This window comes from Pseudophryne corroboree, chromosome 3 (assembly GCF_028390025.1).
Source record: "Pseudophryne corroboree isolate aPseCor3 chromosome 3, aPseCor3.hap2, whole genome shotgun sequence".
Lineage (NCBI taxonomy): Eukaryota > Metazoa > Chordata > Amphibia > Anura > Myobatrachidae > Pseudophryne > Pseudophryne corroboree.
In genome coordinates, this window is record NC_086446.1 from 1,509,990 (window position 1) to 1,525,800 (window position 15,811).

At 50.6% G+C, this 15,811-nt stretch overlaps 1 protein-coding gene across 1 annotated transcript in view; it reads left to right on the forward strand.

The window, feature by feature from the left end:
- The first annotated feature begins 10,452 nt into the window (after positions 1-10,452).
- Positions 10,453-15,811, forward strand: part of LOC135056375 (uncharacterized) — a 113,731-nt gene continuing 108,372 nt past the window's right edge. Inside the window, exon 1 of the mRNA XM_063961454.1 lies at positions 10,453-10,555. The gene's annotated coding sequence lies outside the window, so the exon portion shown is untranslated. The remainder of the gene's footprint in view (positions 10,556-15,811) is intronic.

Consider the following 15,811-nt stretch of genomic DNA (forward strand, 5'->3'; position numbering starts at 1 on the left):
TAGACTTGACCATCTTCCTTGGAAGGTCACCCCTTGTGTGACTGCTCCCCAACCCCGGAGACTTGCATCCGTGGTCACTAGGATCCAGTCTTGGATCCCGAATCTGCGTCCTTCTAAGAGGTGAGAGCTGTGTAGCCACCACAGGAGTGAGATTCTGGTGTTGGGGGATAGAACTATCCTCCGGTGCATATGAAGGTGGGATCCGGACCATTTGTCCAACAGGTCCCACTGAAACACTCTGGCATGGAACCTCCCGAATTGGAGGGCCTCGTATGCCGCCACCATTTTCCCCAGCAATGGAATGCATTGATGAATGGAGACAGTTGGTGGTTTCAGAATGAATTCTACCAAACTCTGAATTTCCAGTGCTTTCTCCGGAGGGAGGAACACTCGCAGCTGGACCGTGTCCAGAATCATACCCAAAAATGCCAACCGGGTTGTTGGAATTAAGTGTGATTTCGGCAGGTTCAAGAGCCAGCCATGCTGTTGTAGAAGCAACAGAGACAGTGCAATGTCCTGTACCAGTTTTTCCTTGGACCTCGCCTTTATCAGGAGATCGTCCAAGTACGGGATAATTGTAACTCCTCTTTTTCTGAGGAGAACCATCATTTCTACCATGACTTTTGTGAAAATCCTCGGAGCCGTGGCCAGGCCAAACGGCAACATCTGAAATTGGTAATGAGTATCCTGGATTGCAAACCGGAGAGAACTCTGATGGGGGGGATAAATGGGAACATGAAGGTAGGCATCCTTTATGTCCAAAGACACCATGAATTCCCCCTCCTCCAGGCTGGAGATCACCGATCGGAGAGACTCCATCTTGAATTTGAATTTCTTCAGGAAAAAATTTAGAGTTTTTAGGTTGAGGATTGGTCGTACCGAGCCATCCGGCTTCGGCACTACAAATAGGCTTGAATAAAAACCTTCCCCTTGTTGCGCCCGGGGGACCGGGATCACAACCTGATTTTGACATAAATTTTGTATTGCTCCACAGACTAGAACTCTGTCTGGAAGCGAAACTGGTAAGGGTGATTTAAAAAACGGCGAGGGGGAACATCTTGGAATTCCAGTTTGTACCTTTGGGTCACAATTTGTAACACCCAAGGGTCCAGGTCCGAGCGAACCCAAACCCTGTAAGGGAGAACCGGCGTCATGCGGTGGATTTGGCGGAACGCGGGGAGGACTTCTGCTCTTGTGAACTCGAGGAGGCGGGAGTTCTCTTGCCCCTTCCTCTACCTCTGGTAGCGAGGAAGAAGTTACCTCGGCCTTTTCTATATTTATTGGGCCGAAAGGACTGCATTTGATAGTGCGGTTTCTTCTGTTGCGCAGGAGCATTAGGTAAATAAGTAGACTTACCCGCAGTGGCCGCTGATGCTAAATCAGTAAGGCCGTCACCAAACAGTTCCCCACCCTTAAAGGGAAGGGACTCCATGTTTTTCTTGGAATCAGCATCAGCATTCCATTGATGAGTCCATAGCGCACACCTAGCCGCAATTGACATAGCATTAGCCTTAGCCCCAGGAGGCCAGCCTCTTGCAGCCTCTTTCAAGTACGCAGCCGCGTCCCTGATATAACCAAGCGTCACTAGGATGCTATCCCTATCCAGAGTATCTAAATCAGCAGATAAACTTTCAGCCCATTTTTCAATGGCGCTACTAACCCACGCTGACGCAATAAGCAGTCTAAGCTGCGTCCCCGTGGTAGTAAAAATAGCTTTTAAAGTAGCCTCCTGCTTATGATCAGCTGGCTCCTTAAGAGTCGTCGACTGAGCCGCAGGGAGCGCTACCTGTTTAGACAAGCGTGCTAGGGCTTTGTCTACTGTGGGTGGTATTTCCCACTTATCCCTATCCGCTGCGGGAAAGGGGTACGCCACCTTGATCCTATTAGGAATGAGACATTTCTTATCAGGTGTATTCCAAATGCCATCAAAAAGGTCATTTAGTTCAAAACAAGGTGGAAAAGAAACCGAGCGTCTGTTTTCCTTGTAAATAAGGACCCTCGTTTCAGGATTTATAGGGTCCTCGTCAATACGTAATATGTCTTTGACAGCCACAATCATATATTGAATACTCTTAGCCAATTTAGGATCTAATCTAGAATCAGCATAATCGGCACCGGTATCAGAGTCCGTGTGGGTATATGTGTCATCTAATTGATCAACACCACGTTTTAGTGACCCTTGTAATAAAGCGTCATCTACTGATCTCTTCCAAATCTGCAGTTGAGAGTCAGATTCAGTAAACTTTTGATTCAATAGAGTAACATTAGCATTTAAACCAGTTAACCAATCAGCAGTCGGCGGTGCCGACAGGACCCCCATAACATTTGGTGTCCCCAATAAATTATCCCCCTGAGAGGAAAATTCTGCCTCAGACATGTTGTCTCCCTAACAGCACCCAAAAAAAAGCCTGTGAGGAAACAAAAGGAAAGGAGCCAGCTCACACCCCAGTGCCAAAGTGCAGGTCTGAAAAACACCCTCAAGTGTCACAGAGCTGCAGCGCTATAATATGTATGTAAATAATCTGCCCTACCCCCCCTCATTTTATAGCCCCTGGTACTTGCTGCTGTGAGGAAGAACCAGCGCTGCTGCTTGGAGGAGGAAATGGTGCCAAGTGAGCCTGGAAGAAGAAGCCCCGCCCCCAACATGGCGCTTCTTCACGCTTATTTTTACATGTTTATCCTGGCGGGGGTTTGCGGGCAGTGCCAGGGCACTGTACAGATATGCCAGCCTTGTTTATGAGGTATTTTTAGCTCCCCAGGCCCCCTCCCCCCATACCCCCCCCCCCCGTGCCCTGCACCCAGCGGTGTGTACAGTCCGGGAGCCTGGCGCACACTGAGCAAATAACTGCGCGGTACCTCTATATGCCGTCTTTGTTGAAGAGATGTCTTTTCCTCACATACTCACCTGTCTTCTGGCTTGAAGAAGGGGGACGGCAAGCTGTGGGAGCGAGCATCCAGGAGAGCCCGGCGTTCATCTTCCCTCAGGAGCTGAAGGCATCCTGTCAGCAGCAGAGCCCTGAAACTCATTAGAAGTGGGTCTAGACTGCTCTTTCCCATGAAGCAGGGAGTCTGTAGCCAGCAGATCTCCCCAAAATAAAAAACCTAACATTAAGTCTTTTCAGAGAAACTCTAAGAGCTCCCCCGAGTGCCTCCATCTTGCAGGGCACATTTTCTAAACTAAGTCTGGGGAGGGATATAGAGGGAGGAGCCAGGTCACGCCCCCTTTGAAAGTCTTAAAGTGCCCATGTCTCCTGCGGATCCGTCTATATCCCATGGTTCTTTTGGTGTCCCCAACATCCTCAAGGACGTAATAGAAAAAGAGGCTATCATGTGGGAGGAGGGTACACATTGTTGCAGGAAAAAAGAGGCTATCATGTGGGAGAACGGTACACATTGTTGCAGGAAATAGGAGGCTATCGTGTGAGAAGGGTACACATTGTTGCAGGAAATAAGAGGAGGCTATTATGTGAGAGGAGGTTACTCATTGTTGCAGGAAATAAGAAGAGGAGGCTATCATGTGGGATTAGGGTACACATTGTTGCAGGAAAAAATAGGCTATCACGTGGGAGGATACACATTGTTGCAGGCAGGGCCGGTTCAAGCCCGCTCAGCGCCCCGGGCAGGAAATGGGGCGTGGCCTAATACAGGGGGCGTGGTCAGTTACGCCCCCTGTACATTACTAGCGCCGCTTGACGTCATCGCGCACCGCTCAGCAAGGGTACTCTCCACGAAGGGAAACTAGACGCGTAGCGTCTAGTTACCTTCACAGGAGGCGGGGACACAGCGGGCGGCGGACACAGCGGGCAGCAGTGGCGGATCTTGCCACGGTGCGGCGCCCTCCGGAAGGCGCCAGCGCCCTCCGGAAGGCGGCGCCCCGGGCAAAAGTCCTGCTTGCCCGTGGCAAGATCCGCTACTGGTTGCAGGACAAAAGAGGCTATCATGTGGGAGGGGGGTACACATTGTTGCAGGAAATAGGAGGCTCTCTTGTGGGAGGAGGTTACATATTGCAGGAAATAGACTATCATGTGGGAGGAGGGTACACATTGTTGCAGGAAAGAAGAGGCTATCATGTGAGTGGAGGGTACACATTGTTGCAGGAAATAGGCTATCATGTGGGAGGAGGGTACACATTGTTGCAGGAAATAAGAAGAGGCTATAATGTGAGATTAGAGTACACATTGTTGCAGGAAATAAGAGGCTATCATGTGGGAGGAGGTTACACATTGTTAAAGGAAATAGGAGACTATCATGTGGGAGAAGGGTACACATTGTTGCAGGAAATAAGAGGCTATTATGTGGAAGGAGGGTACACATTGTTGCAGGAAATAAGAGAAGGCTATCATGTGGGATTAGGGTACACATTGTTGCAGGAAATAAGAGGCTATCGTGGGAGGAGGGTACACATTGTTACAGGAAATAAGAGGGTAGACATTGTTGCAGGAAATAAGAGGCTATCATGTGGGAGAAGGGTACACATTGTTGCAGGAAATAAGAGAAGGCTATTATGTGGGAGGAGGGTACACATTGTTGCAGGACATAAGAGGAGGCTATTATGTGGAAGGAGGGTACACATTGTTGCAGGAAATAAGAGAAAGCTATCATGTGGGATTAGGGTACACATTGTTGCAGGAAATAAGAGGCTATCATGTGGGAGGAGGGTACACATTGTTACAGGAAATAAAAAGAGGAGGGTAGACATTGTTGCAGGAAATAAGAGGCTATCATGTGGGAGAAGGGTACACATTGTTGCAGGAAATAAGAGAAGGCTATTACGTGGGAGGAGGGTACACATTGTTGCAGGACAAAAGAGGAGGCTATTATGTGGAAGGAGGGTACACATTGTTGCAGGAAATAAGAGAAGGCTATCATGTGGGAGGAGGTTACACATGGTTACAGGAAATAAGAGGAGGGTACATATTGTTGCAGGAAATAGGCTATCATGTGGGGGGAGGGTACACATTTTTGCAGGAAATAAGAGGAGGCTATCAGGGAGAATGGTACATACTGTTGCAGGAAATAAGAGTAGGCTATATCTATATAATTTAATATTGTGGAACACTATCTGTGGGTTCAGTGTACAGTAGGACGATCCAGAAGGGAACCTCTTATGATTATAGGACAGTTTGAAGGGTGATTACTTTTTTGTTATATTGGTGCTTGGAAGTGCACCTTGAATTTTTATTATAAATCACTGTGGTAAGTGAACGTGTTTCAACAGAGGGGGGGGGGGGGGCACTGGAGTGGTGCATTTCTTTCTCATATATAGAGATAATTAAGCTACATATTTTTGGATTGTGGGAGGAAACTGGAGCAAACCCATACAAGAATGGGGAAAATATACAAACTCCACACAGGGACACCCATGACCTTAGTGTCATGAGGCAGTGACGCTAACCATCACACCATCCATACTGCCCTATAAAGAATCATTGTGGAAATAACTCACTGGTTTCAAAAACTGAAAATGAGTGAGATGAAATAGGAAAAAGATTACATTCGGCTAGTCTGCCCAACATTTCAGGCCCTACCCCCCCAAGAAGTACAAAAGCATCGCACAGCGGTGACGCTTTTCTTTTGCACTTCTGGAGTAGCTCCCGGCCAGCGCAGCTTTTGCGTGCTGGCCGGGAGTTACTAGTCGCTGCCCGGGTCGCAGCAGCTGCGTGTGACGTCACACGCACGGCTGCATTGGCCAGATGGCGCCCACAAAAAGGTGGCCAAACGCCGCCGTGCCGCCCCTTCCTGTCAATCAGGCAGAGGCGATCGCTAGGCAACGACAGCCGTCGGCTGTCAGCCATGTGCCGGCGCACTGCAGCACATGCGCAGTTCTGACCTGATCACTGCGATGAACTGCAGCGAGTGATTAGGTCAGAATGACCCTCATTATCTGCGACTTTTCCTATTAGCGTGTGTCAGATGTCACAACTGAGGGCCTGAGCTGACGGGAGGCAGCCTCAGTTGTAGGGGCTGAGATGTAACGGAACCTGGGAGGTTGTATCAGACCCCTAGACATGTAAGTAACATGTAGAATAACTGCCCGAAGGTGTGACCACGACAACCAGGATAAAAGTCAATGATGTTTATTATGACAAACTCCGTAACACAGCAGCAATAAAGGAAACATAAAAGTCAACAGAGGATAAATACAATTCCTGGGTACTACAGGGTGGCAAGGGCCACAGGCACTGGTAGTGTGAGACAGTTCTTATAATCTTCTAGTTGGAAAGTCCTTACCAGGCCTGACTGTAGCAATGGAGAGAACCCAGGATCGTACCAGCTGGTGTTCCAGGAAAGGCTGGGCTGCTGAAGATAAAACGGCTGCTGTGGATACTGGCTGGAACCAGACTGTTGTTGGTACGGAGTGGATACTGGCTGGAACCAGTTAAATAATAAACGAACTTGAGAGCGATGAAATAATAATGAAGTTTGGAGTTTGAGAGCGGTGAAATAATAATACCGGTGGAGAGTGGTAAACTGCAGAAAGGACACCGGCCCTTTAAGAGAAGCTGTACACTGCTGGAAGCTGGGCTGGAAGCAGGTGATTGATAATGAAGTTTGGAGTTTGAGAGCGGTGAAATAATAATACCGGTGGAGAGTGGTAAACTGCAGAAAGGACACCGGCCCTTTAAGAGAAGCTGTACACTGCTGGAAGCTGGGCTGGAAGCAGGTGATTGTTGTAACTGGAAACAGGTGAGTCCAGAATGGATCGGAGAGTCAGGCTACACCGCAGATGGAATGCTGGTGCGGGTCTCTATAGCAGAAGTCTGGAGACAGGAGCTGGAACCTGGAAGACAACCACAGGAGAGAGACAAACTGGAACTAGGTTAGACAACCAAAGCACTCACGCCTTCCTTGCTCAGGCACAGCTTACTTATACCTGCAGCAAGGAAGGGGTTGGCTAGGCAATTATGCAAATCAACAATACAGACAGCAGATTGGTGGAAATGATCAGATGACAAAATCCAAGATGGCTGCGCCCATGCAGACACTTGGAGGGAAGTTTGGTTTGTAATCCATGTGAGAATTGAAACAGTAATGGCGACGCCAGCCACAGGAGACAGGAGACGCCAGACTGACAAGCGCACATTTAACCACGCGGGCACAGCGGAGGCCGCGGCTGATGAAATCACCACTCTGACATTCTGCATGTGGAAACTCAGGAACAGCGGGATCCGGTCCTGGAACGCTGAGCCAGCCTTAGGAGGCATCTGAAGGGTAAGTAATGGCGTCCAGATACCCGGATCGTGACATCAGAACTGAAATAGGTAGGTGCTATTTTACTTAACTACATTTAAACATGTTTGTAAAAAAGTTATAGGACTACGCGCCTGTGCACACCATCAGGATCTACTTCTAAATGGAGGTACAATTTATAGGAGTGAAGGGTTTATAGGCTGTGTAAGTTTATAGGGGAGAAGGGTTTATAGGCTGAGTAAGTTTATAGGGGTGAAGGGCTTATGGGCTGAGTAAGTTTATAGGGGTGAAGGTTTTATGAGCTGAGTAAGTTTATAGGGGAGAAGGGTTTATGGGCTGAGTAAGTTTATAGGGGTGAAGGGTTTATGGGCTGAGTAAGTTTATAGGGGTGAAGGGTTTATGGGCTGAACAAGTTTATAGGGGTGAAGGGCTTATGGGCTGAGCAAGTTTATAGGGGTGAAGGGTTTATGGGCTGAGCAAGTTTATAGGGGTGAAGGGTTTATGGGCTGAACAAGTTTATAGGGGTGAAGGGTTTATGGGCTGAACAAGTTTATAGGGGTGAAGGGCTTATGGGCTGAACAAGTTTATAGGGGTGAAGGGCTTATGGGCTGAGTAAGTTTATAGGGGTGAAGGGTTTATGGGCTGAGTAAGTTTATAGGGGAGAAGGGCTTATGAGCTGAGTAAGTTTATAGGGGTGAAGGGTTTATGGGCTGAGTAAGTTTATAGGGGTGAAGGGTTTATGGGCTGAGTAAGTTTATAGGGGTGAAGGGTTTATGGGCTGAACAAGTTTATAGGGGTGAAGGGCTTATGGGCTGAACAAGTTTATAGGGGTGAAGGGCTTATGGGCTGAGTAAGTTTATAGGGGTGAAGGGTTTATGGGCTGAGTAAGTTTATAGGGGAGAAGGGCTTATGAGCTGAGTAAGTTTATAGGGGTGAAGGGTTTATGGACTGAGTAAGTTTATAGGGGTGAAGGGTTTATGGGCTGAACAAGTTTATAGGGGAGAAGGGCTTATGGGCTGAACAAGTTTATAGGGGTGAAGGGCTTATGGGCTGAGTAAGTTTATAGGGGTGAAGGGTTTATGGGCTGAGTAAGTTTATAGGGGAGAAGGGCTTATGAGCTGAGTAAGTTTATAGGGGTGAAGGGTTTATGGGCTGAGTAAGTTTATAGGGGTGAAGGGTTTATGGGCTGAGTAAGTTTATAGGGGTGAAGGGTTTATGGGCTGAGTAAGTTTATAGGGGTGAAGGGTTTATGGGCTGAGTAAGTTTATAGGGGAGAAGGGTTTATGGGCTGAGTAAATTTGCTTACTCGCCTCTGTGATATAGGGAATGTATTGATCCACACAATGCATGATCTTGCTTTTCTCGTTGGTTATGGGTTTGGACTAAACCTTGATGGCTCTTCCTCGCAAGAGCTGACAACTGGAGATCAGACTGTTGATGCAGTAATCTAAATTGAAGTCCAATGGTGCCCCACACACAAAAGTTATCATCCATGTCACTACCGTCCAAGACCCAGATGGACTATGGGCAGCTCCTGGTGAGGGACTGTTTGAGGATTTGACCAGTCAAGCGTTGATTAAAGTTCCTTGTCATAAATCAGTCCAATCTGTAAATCCCATGAATAAACCTGATTCAAAGTGGACACCATCATCCCCGGGGCCATCCGGCAAAAGTGAACTGATACCTGTCTAGTAGACAACACGAGATTCAACAGTCCCCGTAGTGAGAGACTTGTGTCCTCCGGCAAGACCACCTGCTGTAGATGCATGTCTTTAAGAAGGGACCAGATCACGTTCTGGTAACGAGTTAGGCTGGACTTGAAATTGACAACAGTCCTGTGAGGCTCTCTATGGTCTTGGCTGTCTCCTGAGACCATAAGTCCAGAAAATTTGCTTTGATCAGGAGGTGCTTCAAATAAAGGACCATCACCCCCTGAGATTTGTACATCTACAGTACTGCTATATGAGCTACAGTACCCTTATGTGGTTTTTCATATATGTATTGCCAGGTGCGCTTACACCCCCCCCCCCCCCCCACATACTAAACTGCCTATAAACCATCCTTCTCCTGAACAAACTTAACAACTTCCCCTCCCATTGTGCCTACTTGTCACACTCACCCATCACAGTGCACTGCCAGGCATAGTATCCCCATTCAAGAGTCTACCAAACTGGCAAATGACCATTCCCTACTAAGCATGGATAACCCCTGCCCCCAATGCCAATACACATACTGTGCCCGTATATACAAGAGACTCTTACCACTCATGTCTACTGGGCACACTCACACCCTGTGCATGTGCCTACTGACCGCATTTATCCACCCGCCACTGTGCATGCTGTGCCATACATTATCCCCTATTTATGTGCCTACTGGGATAACCTACCGGGCATAATTACCACCCACCCATAGTGCGTGTGAGTGCTGGGAGTAGTTGTAATTAGCCCAATGTACATATCCGGAGGGCACACTTATCCGCCCTTTAATTGTGCATGTGTGTGCCAGGCACACCTTACACCCTCAACATATGTGCCTACTGATCATGTGCCCATTACCCAACCACTCCCACTGCGAATGTCAGGTGCACTTACCCACCATCCACTGTACATCAGCCTATCCCCATTCCCTTTGTGGGCCAGTAGCACTCTGCAACCTCTGACCTGCCGGGCACTCTGCAACCTCTGACCTACCACTCCCCCCCTAGTGGCCACCCCGAAATAATGAGCCCGGTAGATGCTAGAATCAAGTGGGCTAAGGGACCTTTTCCGTAAGGGGGAGGAGTTACGACGCAAGGGGGAGGAGCTAGGCCAGCAGGATAGTTCCTCTACTATCCACGCCACCAACTATTACCTTTAGTAATTAGGTGGTGAGCGAAGCGAGCCACCGTGCCCGAAGCGTGGCGAGAGAAGCGAGCCCGTGAGGGTACTTTTCGGGTACCCTGTTCGCCCGTAGCTCCTCCCCCTGCTGACGTAGCTCCTCCCCTCAATACGTCACAAGGTCCCTTCAGCCCCTCCGATATAGAACCAACCATAATGAGCCCACCTGGCACCCTCTGCCTGTTACAGCCTCAGGGCCCACCACGGGAAGACACTCCTGAGCTCCTCCCACTCTGTCCCCGCCCAGCTGCCAGTGACCACGCCCAGCGCACGACGCATGATGGTTGTATTGTGACGAAATGATAGATGAGACTGACCACGAGTTCCGGTCTGTGCGTACCAGTTCACTTCCGGTTTGTGCGTTTCACCCGCTCACTTTCGGTCTCCCTTTCCAAACAAACTTCCGCTCTTTCCTCTTCACGGACTCTCAGCTACTTCCGGGTGTTGGGTTTACAGAGAGGAGACTTCGCTGTGTCCGGCAGCCGCAAGTACTGGTGGCATAGTGTGCATGTGGAGCAGCCTGTGGTGCCCTAGTATACAGGGAGAGCAGCCTGTGGTGCTATAGTATACAGGGGGAGCGTCATGTGCTGTCATAATATACAGGAGGAGAAGCCTGTGGTGCCATAGTATACAGGGGGAGAAGCCTGTGGTGCCATAGTATACAGGGGGAGAAGCCTGTGGTGCCATAGTATACAGGGGGAGAAGCCTGTGGTGCCATAGTATCCAGGGAGAGCAGCCTGTGGTGCCCTAGTATACAGGAGGTGAAGCCTGTGGTGTCATAGTATACAGGGGGAGCAGCCTGTGGTGTCATAGTATACAGGGGGAGAAGCCGTGGAGCCATAGTATACAGGGGGAGAAGCCAGTGGTGCCATAGTATACAGGGAGAGCAGCCTGTGGTGTCATAGTATACAGGGAGAGCAGCCTGTGGTGTCATAGTATACAGGGGGAGCAGCCTGTGGTGTCATAGTATACAGGGGGAGCAGCCTGCGGTGCCATAGTATACAGGAGGAGAAGCCTGCGGTGCTATAGTATACAGGGGGAGCAGCCTGTGGTGTCATAATATACAGGGGGAGCAGCCTGTGCTGCCATAGTATACAGGGGGAGCAGCCTGTGGTGTCATAGTATACAGGGGGAGCAGCCTGTGGTGCCATAGTATACATGGGGAGCAGCCTGTGGTGTCATTGTATACAGGGGGAGCAGCCTGTGGTGTCATAGTATACAGGGGGAGCAGCCTGTGGTGCCATAGTATACATGGGGAGCAGCCTGTGGTGCCATAGTATACAGGGGGAGAAGCCAGTGGTGTCATAGTATACAGGGGGAGAAGCCTGTGGTGCCCTAGTATACAGGAGGAGAAGCCTGTGCTGCCATAGTATACAGGGGGAGAAGCCAGTGGTGCCATAGTATACAGGGGGAACAGCCTGTGGTGTCATAGTATACAGGGGGAGCAGCCTGTGGTGTCATAGTATACAGGGGGAGCAGCCTGCGGTGCCATAGTATACAGGAGGAGAAGCCTGCGGTGCTATAGTATACAGGGGGAAGCCTGTGCTGCCATAGTATACAGGGGGAGCAACCTGTGGTGTCATAGTATACAGGGGGAGCAGCCTGTGGTGTCGTATACAGGGGGAGCAGCCTGCGGTGCTATAGTATACAGGAGGAGAAGCCTGCGGTGCTATAGTATACAGGGGGAAGCCTGTGCTACCATAGTATACAGGGGGAGCAGCCTGTGGTGTCATAGTATACAGGGGGAGCAGCCTGTGGTGCCATAGTATACATGGGGAGCAGCCTGTGGTGTCATAGTATACAGGGGGAGCAGCCTGTGGTGTCATAGTATACAGGGGAGCAGCCTGTGGTGCCCTAGTGTACAGGAGGAGAAGCCTGTGGTGCCATGTATACAGGAGGAGAAGCCGTGGTGCCATAGTATACAGGGTGAGAAGCCATTGGTGCCATAGTATACAGGGGGAGCAGCCTGTGGTGTCATAGTATAGCGGGGGAGCATCCTGTGGTGTCATAGTATACAGGTAGAGCAGCCTGTGGTGTCATAGTATACAGGGGGAGCAGCCTGTGGTGCCATAGTATACAGGAGGAGAAGCCTGTGATGCCATAGTATACAGGAGGAGAAGCCTGTGATGCTATAGTATACAGGAGGAGAAGCCTGTGGTGCTATAGTATACAGGAGAAGCCTGTGGTGCCATAGTATACAGGGGGAAGCCTGTGCTGCCATAGTATACAGGGGGAGAAACCTGTGGTGCCATAGTATACAGGGGGAGCAGCCTGTGGTGCCATAGTATACAGGGGGAGCAGTCTGTGGTGCCCTAGTATACAGGGGGAGCAGCCTGTGGTGCCCTATTATACAGGGGGAGCAGCCTGTGGTGCCCTATTATACAGGGGGAGCAGCCTGTGGTGTCATAGTATACAGGGGGAGCAGCCTGTGGTGTCACAGTATACAGGGGGAGCAGCCTGTGGTGTCACAGTATACTGGGGGTGCAGCCTGTGGTGTCATAGTATACAGGGGGAGCAGCCTGTGGTGCCATAGTATACATGGGGAGCAGCCTGTGGTGTCATAGTATACAGGGGGAGCAACCTGTGGTGTCATAGTATACAGGGGGAGCAGCCTGTGGTGTCATAGTATACAGGGGGAGCAGCCTGTGGTGTCATAGTATACAGGGGGAGCAGCCTGCGGTGCCATAGTATACAGGAGGAGAAGCCTGCGGTGCTATAGTATACAGGGGGAAGCCTGTGCTGCCATAGTATACAGGGGGAGCAGCCTGCGGTGCCATAGTATACAGGAGGAGAAGCCTGCGGTGCTATAGTATACAGGGGGAGCAGCCTGTGCTGCCATAGTATACAGGGGGAGCAGCCAGTGGTGTCATAGTATACAGGGGGAGCAGCCTGTGGTGCCATAGTATACATGGGGAGCAGCCTGTGGTGTCATTGTATACAGGGGGAGCAGCCTGTGGTGTCATAGTATACAGGGGGAGCAGCCTGTGGTGCCATAGTATACATAGGGAGCAGCCTGTGGTGCCATAGTATACAGGGGGAGAAGCCAGTGGTGTCATAGTATACAGGGGGAGAAGCCTGTGGTGCCCTAGTATACAGGAGGAGAAGCCTGTGCTGCCATAGTATACAGGGGGAGAAGCCAGTGGTGCCATAGTATACAGGGGGAGCAGCCTGTGGTGTCATAGTATACAGGGGGAGCAGCCTGCGGTGCCATAGTATACAGGAGGAGAAGCCTGCGGTGCTATAGTATACAGGGGGAAGCCTGTGCTGCCATAGTATACAGGGGGAGCAGCCTGTGGTGTCATAGTATACAGGGGGAGCAGCCTGCGGTGTCATAGTATACAGGGGGAGCAGCCTGCGGTGCCATAGTATACAGGAGGAGAAGCCTGCGGTGCTATAGTATACAGGGGGAAGCCTGTGCTGCCATAGTATACAGGGGGAGCAGCCTGTGGTGTCATAGTATACAGGGGGAGCAGCCTGTGGTGCCATAGTATACAGGGGGAGCAGCCTGTGGTGTCATAGTATACAGGGGAGCAGCCTGTGGTGCCCTAGTGTACAGGAGGAGAAGCCTGTGGTGCCATGTATACAGGAGGAGAAGCCGTGGTGCTATAGTATACAGGGGGAGAAGCCATTGGTGCCATAGTATACAGGGGGAGCAGCCTGTGGTGTCATAGCATACAGGGAGAGCAGCCTGTGGTGTCATAGTATACAGGGGGAGCAGCCTGTGGTGCCATAGTATACAGGAGGAGAAGCCTGTGATGCCATAGTATACAGGAGGAGAAGCCTGTGATGCTATAGTATACAGGAGGAGAAGCCTGTGGTGCCATAGTATACAGGGGGAAGCCTGTGCTGCCATAGTATACAGGGGGAGAAACCTGTGGTGCCATAGTATACAGGGGGAGCAGCCTGTGGTGCCATAGTATACAGGGGGAGCAGTCTGTGGTGCCCTAGTATACAGGGGGAGCAGCCTGTGGTGCCCTATTATACAGGGGGAGCAGCCTGTGGTGTCACAGTATACAGGGGGAGCAGCCTGTGGTGTCACAGTATACAGGGGGAGCAGCCTGTGGTGTCACAGTATACATGGGGTGCAGCCTGTGGTGTCATAGTATACAGGGGGAGCAGCCTGTGGTGCCATAGTATACATGGGGAGCAGCCTGTGGTGTCATAGTATACAGGGGGAGCAACCTGTGGTGTCATAGTATACAGGGGGAGCAGCCTGTGGTGTCATAGTATACAGGGGGAGCAGCCTGCGGTGCCATAGTATACAGGAGGTTAAGCCTGCGTTGCTATAGTATACAGGGGGAAGCCTGTGCTGCCATAGTATACAGGGGGAGCAGCCTGTGGTGTCATAGTATACAGGGGGAGCAACCTGTGGTGCCATAGTATACATGGGGAGCAGCCTGTGGTGTCATAGTATACAGGGGGAGCAGCCTGTGGTGTCATAGTATACAGGGGGAGCAGCCTGTGGTGTCATAGTATACAGGGGAGCAGCCTGTGGTGCCCTAGTGTACAGGAGGAGAAGCCTGTGGTGCCATGTATACAGGAGGAGAAGCTGTGGTGCCATAGTATACAGGGGGAGAAGCCAGTGGTGCCATAGTATAAAGGGGGAGCAGCCTGTGGTGTCATAGTATAGCGGGGGAGCAGCCTGTGGTGTCATAGTATACAGGGAAAGCAGCCTGTGGTGTCATAGTATACAGGGGGAGCAGCCTGTGGTGCCATACTATACAGGAGGAGAAGCCTGTGATGCCATAGTATACAGGAGGAGAAGCCTGTGATGCTATAGTATACAGGAGGAGAAGCCTGTGGTGCTATAGTATACAGGAGAAGACTGTGGTGCCATAGTATACAGGGGGAAGCCTGTGCTGCCATAGTATACAGGGGGAGAAACCTGTGGTGCCATAGTATACAGGGGGAGCAGCCTGTGGTGCCATAGTATACAGGGGGAGCAGTCTGTGGTGCCCTAGTATACAGGGGGAGCAGCCTGTGGTGCCCTATTATACAGGGGGAGCAGCCTGTGGTGTCACAGTATACAGGGGGAGCAGCCTGTGGTGTCACAGTATACAGGGGGTGCAGCCTGTGGTGTCATAGTATACAGGGGGAGCAGCCTGTGGTGCCATAGTATACATGGGGAGCAGCCTGTGGTGTAATTGTATACAGGGGGAGCAGTCTGTGGTGTCATAGTATACTGGGGGAGCAGCCTGTGGTGCCATAGTATACAGGAGGAGCAGCCTGTGGTGCCATAGTATACAGGGGGAGAAGCCAGTGGTGTCATAGTATACAGGGGGAGAAACCTGTGGTGCCCTAGTATACATGAGGAGAAGCCTGTGCTGCCATAGTATACAGGGGGAGAAGCCAGTGGTGCCATAGTATACAGGGGGAGCAGCCTGTGGTGTCATAGTATACAGGGGGAGCAGCCTGTGGTGTCATAGTATACAGGGGGAGCAACCTGTGGTGTCATAGTATACAGGGGGAGCAGCCTGTGGTGTCATAGTATACAGGGGGAGCAGCCTGCGGTGCCATAGTATACAGGAGGAGAAGCCTGCGGTGCTATAGTATACAGGGGGAAGCCTGTGCTGCCATAGTATACAGGGGGAGCAGCCTGTGGTGTCATAGTATACAGGGGGAGCAGCCTGTGGTGCCATAGTATACATGGGGAGCAGCCTGTGGTGCCATAGTATACATGGGGAGCAGCCTGTGGTGCCATAGTATACAGGGGGAGCAGCCTGTGGTGTCATAGTATACAGGGG